The sequence below is a fragment of the Austrofundulus limnaeus genome, unplaced genomic scaffold, assembly GCF_001266775.1.
Source record: "Austrofundulus limnaeus strain Quisiro unplaced genomic scaffold, Austrofundulus_limnaeus-1.0 Scaffold758, whole genome shotgun sequence".
NCBI lineage: Eukaryota > Metazoa > Chordata > Actinopteri > Cyprinodontiformes > Rivulidae > Austrofundulus > Austrofundulus limnaeus.
The window spans coordinates 25,605-35,162 of record NW_013953160.1 but is presented as its reverse complement, the minus strand read 5'-3'; the positions used below and the strand labels follow the sequence as shown (position 1 = coordinate 35,162).

Here is a 9,558-nt window from a genome sequence, read left to right as displayed (position 1 = left end):
ACCTTAAACTGCAGCCCTCTGCTCCACATATGATGGGAAAAATGCAGATAAATAATTTCCCCACGAGGGACAATAAAGTTTATTTGAAAATAAAAAATACACTTCAGAAAAGAAATCCCAAAAGATCAGATAAAAAATAAAAGTAGAGGCACTTTAATGTTAATTTTTTTATGACCAGCAGGGGGCGATGCATCAGACTGAAGGTACAAAAAAAAAAAAAAAATGAAACAAATTTAGTACAGACTACATTTACAACCTTCCTAATCATTAGTTTGATTTTTGCAAGAACAGTAATGGTCAATTTATAACTTTACAATTTTTTTAAAATTACAACAAAGGTTAAATTTGGGGTCAGAATCAAAATGTTTTACACGTTTGAAATAAACTATTGATGGGTTTTTGTCATATTTAAAGGCTTCAAAACCATCAGTCTTCTTTCTCCAGCAGTCATGGTGTGGGAGGTGGAGTACACCTTCAAATTAAAGTTTCTACTTCAGCCGTTACAAATCAGTTCCAAAATACAAAACAAACAAATAATACAGTTGTTAAGTTTTAAGACATTTTAACAGAACACAACCAATATAACACAGACGGTCAGAATGACAACATTTCTGATTTGGTGGTTTAATATTTCCTGAATTTCTCCTGGAAATGCAAACAAACAATCTCTGAAAACCCAGCGTGCTGTTTCACAAAGAGTCAGTGTGTGACACGAAATGACATCTCTGGTTTACAAAATGTTGTGTTTCCATTGGGTGTGAAGCAACAACGGCACAGATGCAGGTCCTTGAAACTGTTAACTCTTTCATCATCAAAACAAGGTTTCTGCAAGAGAACACAATGATTCATGAATCCATTCGGCAGATTTTATTATGACACCCCCCCCCCCCCCATGCAAAGCGGGAGTCATATTGTTTTCGTAATGTTTATTTTTTTCAGTGATTTTTGGTCAACTGTAGCACAAAAACAGCTGCACCAATCAACATGAAATTTGGCAGGACTGTAGATGAGTCCGACCTAAACTGCGCCAGTTAACAGTTTTATGAAACACCCCGTATTTGAGGAGGGGGCTCCTTTCAAAGATGGGGTGTCTGGACATGCAAAAATGATTATAACTCAGAAACTAACATAGGAGCTTCAGATTTTCTTTGGTTGTTTAGCTCTGATAAGTGGCTATCCATCAGGTCAACCAATGCCCCCCCAAGTAAAGCAAACAAAAAAAAAGACCCCCGCCCAAACCACTACAATTTTGGGATGCACCTAGTAGCATGACTTTTATTAGGAATAAAGACTTGAGTTCTGGTGCATTTCTGCGTGCAGAGGTCATTATGTCACCACTATGCAGTTTCTAGTTTCAGTAAGACTTAGACTTAATCATTACTAATTCTGTGCAAAATATGTTTTTAAACAAAGTGAATGAATTAAAAAATATTCCTATGATCAATGAAGATGCAACAGAAATATGAAGCGGCAAATCTTCAGATTCAGGGTCACATCCTCACCTCGACCCGACAGGCTGTGTGGAGCCAGAGTAAAGGAAATATACTGAAACTTCCTGGAAGTCCTCTGTGTGTGTGTGTGTGTGTGTGTGTGTGTGTGTGTGTGTGTCAGGAGGGGGTGTCTTCCAAACATCTACATAAAACCCTGATGACTCTCGCAGGTTTACTCACTGATCAAAAGTCACACAGTTAACTTGTTTGCTTTACGATATTTCATAAGTGAGTAGAAGTTGTTTGTATTGCACAAAGACACACAACATGCTGGACTAAAATAATACAAAAACAAATATCAGCCGTTTGGGTAATTAACTGAAAACAGGATTTCTGAATTGATTACTTTCCTAAACTACTAAAAATGCAGAACAATAAAAGGAAAAATCTGAAGTATAAATATGTACAATGTGGAAAACAGAAAACTCTGACGTTAATCTAAGGTTGTGCTCAGCGTGAAGTTGGTGTTGTGTCTGCATTGTGACTTGTGTTAAAGCAAAGACGGTGCTGACAGCTTTGTTGCTTTGTTTGCTCAGAGAACTGTTTGCTTATGTCTGAGCCAACATGAGAGAGAAAGCGGGAGACAAGGTACGTGCTTTCAGCCATGCTTCATGACCAGAGCAGAGGTTCAAGGTGGGAGGTGAGGGGGTTGTGGGGGAGAGCGGGGGCAGGGATGTCCCGTCACACTGACTCCTGCGTTGGAGAGTTTAGGATCATCTAATGTAAATAAAGGATGAGAGGCTCTTGGTACATCTGAAGTGAGGTGGCAGCGTGCGTCGGGAGGCAGTGAAAGTGCACGTTTCACTTTTTCGTGTTGTGGTTTCTCATCCAGGGTTTTGGGCTTGCAGCCAGCTGCATCTCCCACTCTGGCGCGACACAAGACAGGAAGCTGACATAAAAGAATAGGGGGACCGACTGAGTGACGTAGGAGGCAGAGCAGGAGCCACGGAAGAGGTCGGAAGTTATTGTTTTAGCTTGCAGGCGTCCCTTTTGACAACAAGCCTATGATCAATGTCGCCTCAGAGGAGCAGTTATGGAACCCCTCTATATCCCCTGTGGCTGATAAACAATGTAATAATGTGATGGTAAACAGGTGCGCAAAACCTCCTCCTGCAGATACAGATCATAAACTAAGTTTATTTGACAAAAAAACTAATTAGAAGTAGATCACACAATTTTAGTGCTTTAGTTTCTCATATCTCATTTTGTCACTCATGAGTGAAGTGAAAATGAGGGATGTGTGTAAAATGGTAAATGGACTGTACTTGTATAGCACCTTTCTACCCAACCAGGACACTCAAAGCACTTCACACTACAATCTGTGTCCTCATTTACCCATTCACACAGCACTCAACTAGATCTCTACAAAGCTAACATGTACAAATCAAACTACGGAGACTAATCAGTGCCAATCACATTCATACACTGATGGGACACATCAGAGGCATTAGGGGTGAAGTCTCTTGCCTAAAGACAACAACTGAGGCAGCTGGACGGGGGATAGAACCGGCAACCTACCGGGTCCAGGACACTCCTCTAACCACTCTTCGATAGTGTGTGATGGGAGCAGAGGGCGGGGCCACATGGGCATTAGTTATGCTGGGGCGGCTGTGGCAGAGTGGTTAGGGGAGTCGTCCTGGAACCGGAAGGTCACCGGTTCAATCCCCTATCCAGCTGTCTCAGTTGTTGTGTCCTTGGGCAAGACATTTCACCCCTAATGTCTCTGATGTGTGTCCCATCAGTGCAGGAATGTGATTGGCTCAGATTAGTCTCCATAGCTGATTGCTATGTAGACTACATAGCTTTGTAGGAGATCTGGTAGAGTGCTGTGTGAACGGGTAAATGAGGAAACAGACTGTAGTTTGAAGCACTTTGAGTGTCCTGGATGGATAGAAAAGCGCTATATAAGTACAGTCCATTTACCATTTTATGCAACTTTAGATCATGCATCGTGGCTCAATTGGTAGAGCTGATGCCTCTCAGCAAGAAGGTTGCCCGATTGAATCCCAGCCTGAGACAGAGTTTGCATCTTCTCACTGGTTTCCTCCCACAGACAAAAATTAAGGCCGTTAAGGCCCCCGACACACTCGCGCGTACTCTGTTACAGTCCATGAGCCGCGCGGACTCTGCGCATGTTGTCCGCTGGTGTTTGAGAATTCATACTTGAGGGAACTGATTGCCTGGAAAATTCCTTAATTTCTCACCGTTTCAATCATGGCATCAAGGACAAGGAGGAAGAGATAAATTGCATTTTAGCTTTCAAACAACAAAATCGAAAAACTTACCTTTTCAGGGTCTGAGTTATTTTCTCCCATGAATTTGTTGCTCTCTGAAAGCCCTTATATTGATGTATCAAATTTATGTGTTTTCTAATGTCCTCCGTGAGACGCTTTTCAAAATTTGACTCCGTTTCATCCACAAATGACACGGATTCTGAACTTTATCTGCTCGGTATCGTATCCAAAACACCTCAATGTGAACTCGCCGGGCAGTTTGTGCGACTCCGCAGACAGGGACGTAAAACCCTGATCTCTGTGCAGACCTGTTTGGATGTCTGACTCGAGTCCACGTGGACCTTCGCAGGATGAAGTACGCGTAAGTATGTGAGGGCCTTTAGGTTAATTGGCAATTCTACATTGTCCCTAGTTGAGAGAGTAAATGGTTGTTCATCTCCATGTATCCCTATCATGGACTTGTGACCTGTCCAGGGAGTCCCCCGCCCCTCACACAGTGACTGCTAGATATGAGCACCAGTGACCCCCGTGAACCTGAAAGGAACAAGAGAGTAAAGGATAATACATGGATAAATTGTGCATTCTTGTTTAGTTTTCTCTTCGCTGTAAACCTATTTAAATCAGGCCATAGAAACCCGAGCCGACCCAGCCTAAACTTTGTGTCACACTCATGTTGGGTTCTGTCTGTCTGTTTCTGCAGCAGCCTAAGCAGAGACCCAGACCTCCCTCTCCCCAGCCACTTGGGCCAGCTCGTCCGGGAGAATCCCAAGGCGTTCCCAGGCCAGCTGAGAAACAGTCCCTCCAGCGTGTCCTGGGTCCTGGGCCTCCTCCCAGTGGGACGTGCCCAGAACACCTCACCAGGGAGGCGTCCAGGAGGCATCCTAAGCAGATGCCCGAGCCACCAGCACTGTGTTGGGTAGTGGTCGAAGGCGAGGACCTTGGCGGTCTGATCCTCGGCTACAGAAGCTGGCTCATGTTGGGTTATCAATCTAAATTTTAACTCCGGTCCAGATTATTAGAAACAGCTGACAAGAGGAGGTTCAGTATCTGTTCCTTCCTCCCTTCCTTCAAAACCCTTCAAACTGGATCTGACACTTTGTGGTCTGATTGATGAAAGGTCTGAGGAGAAATCTGGGGTTGAAACGGACCTGCATCTGAGGTAGTGACTGAGCTGCAGCAGCTCATATGTGAGGCTCATCAGTATCAGGCATTACAGGTGAGGTGTAGGGATGACAGATGATCTGTGCAACCAGTCGGCTGCAGGAGTTAGACTTAAGGATGTCTGAAACATGTTTACAGCAGCAATAGAGTTACAGTCCATGTCTACGTTGGTTCTGCAATCTATAAAACCTCATAGCTGTGAGACATGACCAGCTGGATTATGCCCCAATCACATCAACCAGAATCAATGAGTATGTCAGCCTGAATACAGGTTCAGTTGTCATTCATTCAGATTCAGTTCCTAGCTTTAAAGTTTTATACAGTGGGTAAAATATGTATTGAACACATCACCATTTTTCACAGTAAATATATTACTAGAGGTGCTAATGACATAAATTTTCACCAGATGTTGGTAACAACCCAAGTGATCCACACATACAAAGAAATCAAACCATAAATGTCCAGAAATGAAGTTATTTGTAATAATGTGGAATGGCACAGGGAAAAAGTATTGAACACATGAAGAAAGGGAGGTGTAAAAAGGCATGGAAAGCCAAGACACCAGCTGAACTCTCTCAGTAATTAGAAAGCAAGCCTGCCCCTTGTCAGTGCAAGTTAATTTCAGCTGGTTCAGTCCCAAATGATGGCCAGGTATCACACAAGAACCATCTGATGATGGGTAAAAGTAAAGAGCTCTTTCAAGACCTTCACAACCTTATTGTTGCAAAGCATAATGATGGCATCGGTTACAGAAGAATGTCTAAACTTCTGAAGGTTCCAGTGAGCACTGTTGGGGCCATAATTCAGAAGTGGAAAGAACATTATTTCACCATAAACCGACCACGACCAGGTGCTCCTCACAAGATTTCTGACAGAGGAGTGAAAAGAATTATCAGAAGAGTTGTCCAAGAGCCAAGGACCACTTGTGGAGAGCTTCAGAAAGACCTGGAATTAGCAGGTACGATTGTTTCAAAGAAAACAATAAGTAATGCACTGAACCACCATGGCCTGTATGCACGCTCACCACACAAGACTTCACTGCTGAAGAAACAGCATGTTGAAGCTCCTTTAAAGTTTGCTGCACAACATTTAAACAAGCCTGTGTAATACTGGGAGAATATAGTCTGGTCAGATGAGACCAACATTGAACTGTTTGGATGCCAGAATACACATCATGTTTGGAGGTCAAATGGCACTGCACATCAGCCCAAAAACACCATACCAACAGTGAAGTTTGGAGGTGGGAACATCATGGTGTGGGGCTGTTTTTCAGCATATGGTACTGGCAAACTTCAAATAATTGAAGGAAGGATGAGTGGAAAAATGTACAGAGACATTCTTGATAGAAATCTGCTTCCATCTACCAGGATGATGAAGATGAAACGTGGCTGGACATTTCAGCAAGACAATGAGCCCAAACACAAAGCCAAGGAAACTCTCAGTTGGTTTCAGAGAAAGAAACTAAAGCTGCTGGAATGGCCCAGCCAATCACCTGACCTGAATCCAACAGAAAATCTATGGAAAGAACTAAAGATCAGAGTTCATAGAAGAGGTCCACGAAACCTTCAACATTTGAAGACTGTTTGTGGAAGAATGGGCCAAAATCACACCTGAGCAATGCATGCCACTAGTTTCTCCATACAGGAGGCGTCTTGAAGCTGTCATTGACAACAAAGGCTTTTGTACAAAGTATTAGATAAATTTCAGTAAGTGTGTTCAATACTTTTTCCCTGTGCCATTCCACATTATTACAAATAACTTCATTTCTGGACATTTATGGTTTGATTTCTTTGTATGTATGGATCACTTGGGTTGTTACCAACATCTGGTGAAAATTTCATGTCATTAGTACCTCTAGTAATATATTTACTGAGAAAAATGGTGACGTGTTCAATACTTATTTTACCCGATGCATATTAATTCATTAAAACATACACATTTGTCAAACTCATCAAGATAATCTGTAGCATTGAGTTTTTCATTTTTATCTCCCGTCTCAAACTTTCCTCATTTCATTTCATTAATTCGGCAAAAACGTGCAAAAAATTATTTTACTTTTATCTGATGTTCGTCACAGTGTCGTGCAGCAATGTGTGGCACTTTCTTTCTGGCTGCTGCCTCCAGCCTCACACCTTTTATCTAACGGACATTTCACTTCATAATCTTTCCTCTTGATTGTTTTATCTGCTGTTTCCTTGACGCATTAGTCCTCATCAGATGCCCTGCATGGTGTGGAAACTGATCTTCTGACTTAACCTTTCACATTGGTTTCCATTGTGGAAAATCTATATTTTCATTTACATATGAAATTGTATAATTTTAACATTTTAGATTCAGTTATTCAATGATTAACCAGTACTTTAAAATAATCTGATACAGCTATACAAATGAAGAGAAAGAGAAAGAAACGTCACAGAACATGGAATCTATCAGGTTTCCTATCTGACCTCTGGTGTATTTCCTCTCACTCAAGTGTTTCTACTCCTGACGAGCACACACACATTGTCACACAACTGTCCTATTCTTATTAAAGTGTGTGTTTATTTTAGTGGGTTTGTTGCAAATGGGTTATTTTAGGCTCTATTGTAGTTCGTCTCCCTCCTTCTGGAAAATCCTCAGATTTATTTTCAGCTCATTTTGTCTAAATTAAACTGTCAGGAGTTAAATTCAGCTGCTGTGACCTGAATAAGACCGGATCAGAACCAGCTTTAGTCTTATTTCATCTTAAAGCCAGAGAGAGGAAATAATTATAGTAAAAGTGCTGCTCTACATAAATATCAAAGAGTTTAAATAATCTCTCTTTGGGTTGAGCGAAGCTTCCAGACACACACAAGTGTTAAATCTGACGAACAACAATGTAGGAGGAATTACAAGAAAATCTTTGTTTATTCAAGCTTCATCAATACTTCACATAATAAAGATCCAGCATCACTTCAAGGGATCCATGTCACCCGCCGCTTTTCATGTCAGTTTTAGACAAAAACTGTTTTTTGTTGAGAACTGATGATAATAATTGAATCTGGTGATACGTGTTCAAATTAAAGACATATTTGGAGTGAATATTTGCTAAAACCACACCAAACTTATCTCAATATCTGTAAAATTACCTAAGTTTTGTAGCCATTTCTTCTGTGTTGGCTGAGGCTGATTAGCTGGAGCAAACTTATATTTGATTGAGTTGACTCTAAATAGTAATGAGTTGTAGATCCAGTGAATATTTTCCAACAGTTTCCTTATAATCCCTCCTCTGATTTAAGAGATATTTTACTAACAGTGCAGACAAATGAACCATAATTTCCACTTTATCTTTGTTAGCAGGCAAACATTAAATTTGGTGTCTCCTGTTTCTAAGGAGTTTAGTTTCCTGACTGTACAACTGCAGCTACACAAAATTCCAGGTATAAAAAATAAATCCCACCTGTACTTGAAATCATTTTGTAGGTGTCGGTCAGTTTGCTGTAAACTTTTAACTAAACAGTTTTCTGTACATCAGTTTGATCCAATCTGTGAGGTGCAAGAGTTGTGCTCCTTCTAGCATTTGTTACTTTGTAGGGTCCATTTTTTTAAATATACTACCTTGTGAGGACCCACTGCTCCTTATGGGGTCTGAGCCTGGGCTCCATAAATACAAATGCTGGTTTTATATCGAGGTTTACGTTTAGGACTATGGTGTGAACCGAGTTAAGTTTACGTATGTATGGAGTTAAATTGTGTTTCAACTATTTTTCTATTTTAAGTCTCTTTCAGTTTCAATTTTTTTTTTTATTTTGAACAAATTTCACGGCCTCAATTTAGGTCCATCACCAAAGGTGAAAGTGAGGGTATAGAAATTAATGAAAAATGAATGGAAGTCAATGGAAAGTTCCTGTAAAGATGGAAAGACATACACAATGTGTGTTCATTTCAGTACTTAATTAAATTGGCAGAGTCAGTGAAGTTCAGTTTTTGGGTGTCGTTATCGATGAGAAGCTGATTTGGAGATCACACATAAATAATCTAAAAGTAAAAATAGCTAGACCAATTGCAGTATTGTATAAAGCTCGAGAGTTATTTAATGACAAATCTCTATATATTGTATAATGCAATAATAGTTCCACACCTCATATTGTATTGAAATATGGGGAAAAGCATGTAAAACGATAATAAACACCATTTTTATTTTGCAGAAAAGAGCAATAAGAGTTATTACTAGAAAACACTGCAGTCACCCATCAAATATATTGTTTTTGTCAATTGGAATTATTAAAACTTCATGAGTTGGTTGATTACAGTATTCTACAGCTCATGTTTAAGGCTCATAAAAACATGCTAACTTTGAATATACAGTTAAATTTTGTTAAAAGAGAAAGCTCTTATAATTTAAAGGGAAATGAAATATTTGTGAAGCACAGATTTCGAACAAATTTGAGGGAACGTCGATACAGGGAGTGAAACTGTGGAATGATCTGGAGAGTGATGTTAGAAATGCTGGATCATTGTGTTTAAAAGAATGATTAAATTTGGTTTATTGAACAAATATAAATTAGAATAATGGGTATTTATGTAAGTTTTATTTGTTGTTTCTGTTTTGTTGTATTTTTGTAACCAGAAGATTATCAATATTTTTTCTTCTTTTTTTCTTTGTAAAAGGGGGCAGATATTATAAGATTTTTTCTTCGTTCTGCTGCCTTTCA

The 9,558-nt window shown here is 40.1% G+C and overlaps 1 protein-coding gene across 1 annotated transcript in view; it reads right to left on the bottom strand.

Moving 5' to 3' along the window:
* Positions 1-50: 50 nt before the first annotated feature.
* Positions 51-9,558, bottom strand: part of LOC106532370 (zona pellucida sperm-binding protein 3) — a gene marked incomplete at its 5' end in the record, with an annotated part of 14,917 nt that continues 5,409 nt past the window's right edge. Inside the window, 1 exon segment of the mRNA XM_014028411.1 lies at positions 51-825.